Genomic DNA, 1,277 nt, shown 5'->3' with positions numbered 1-1,277 from the left:
GCATGGAGGGAGCTCCGTGGAAGTCGCGATACCGACTGCGGAAAGCAGGGCCGGCGAGGAGGCCGAACCAGTGCTTGCTGGCGAGGGTGGCGCGCACGAGGAATACGAGCTCATCCGGCGGGAGGCGCATGAAGATCTCCTCGAGAAGGTCGTTGGGCAGCGTCGGCGGCGGCGGTGGCATTTTGTCGGTGGAGGCGGCGAAGGTTTGTGGGTGGGGAATAGTTTGTGCTGGGACGAAGGAGTAGTGGCCACTGGCCAGTGTCTTGTGTAGTGGGGTATGCAGTTCGGTTCAACCACCTTTGCGTGGGGTTTGGCCGACATGTGGGGCCACGTGGAGAGGCGGTGTGAAGTAGCCTCATCGATAAGCTGAACTGAATTATGTTCTTGGTGTGTGCAATTCGGATCCTGACGATACTACACCAGTACACCACGTGTACACCATGTCTTGCAGTATCTGTGCAAGATCAAATCATACATCGAACAGACAGATCCCCCGAGAGACTATCCCTGTGGAGATTGCTCTACTTGAGCCCCTTTCTTCCAGATCCCGTCGACAGCCCCTCTCCCCTTCGCCGCTGGCGGCCATGGTGGCTGGCGGTGGGTGGGAGAGGGGTCTGACTCCTTCTAACACTAGATTTTCTTCCTTGTAGTTTTTCTCCCGCAAATAAGGAGGTGGCTAGATCCAGATCCATCTTGGCCTCTTCTCATGTTTTTCTTCTTCTAGAGGAGGATGGACGAGAGAAGTGTGTTGGCGACTCTTATGCTAGCACCTCGGTCTCGTATCCATGGCAAGATCTAGCTTTGGCTGACCTTGCTCTTTTCTCCCTCATCTTTTCTTGCTGCAATAAGCTGCCTATGTGGTGCTATGTGGAAGCTGCTGCTCTTCTTTGCGCGTCGTCACGTTGCCACTCCCTGGAGAGCTCATTGATGACCCACAAGTATAGGGGGTGTATCGTAGTACTTTCGATAAATAAGAGTGTCGAACCCAACGAGGAGCAGAAGGTGTTAACAAGCAGTTTCGATGAAGGATTCACTGTAAATGCTCACAGACAAGTATTCAGGGGGTTTTGATGTAACAGATGAATAAAGTAAAAGTAAGTAAAATGCGAGAGAAATAATTGCAGCGAGTGGCCCAATCCTTTTTAGCACAAAGGACAAGCCGGTTTGTTTACTTATAATGACCAAACGTTCTTGAGGACACACGGGATTTTAGTCTAGTGCTTTCGCTACATACAGACTGATTAATCTTCATTGTTTTGATAAGTGTTGTGTGGGTG

Source organism: Lolium rigidum, chromosome 7, assembly GCF_022539505.1.
Source record: "Lolium rigidum isolate FL_2022 chromosome 7, APGP_CSIRO_Lrig_0.1, whole genome shotgun sequence".
Classification (NCBI taxonomy): Eukaryota; Viridiplantae; Streptophyta; class Magnoliopsida; order Poales; family Poaceae; genus Lolium; species Lolium rigidum.
The sequence above is the reverse complement of the archived record's forward strand: the minus strand, read 5'-3'. Positions refer to the sequence as shown.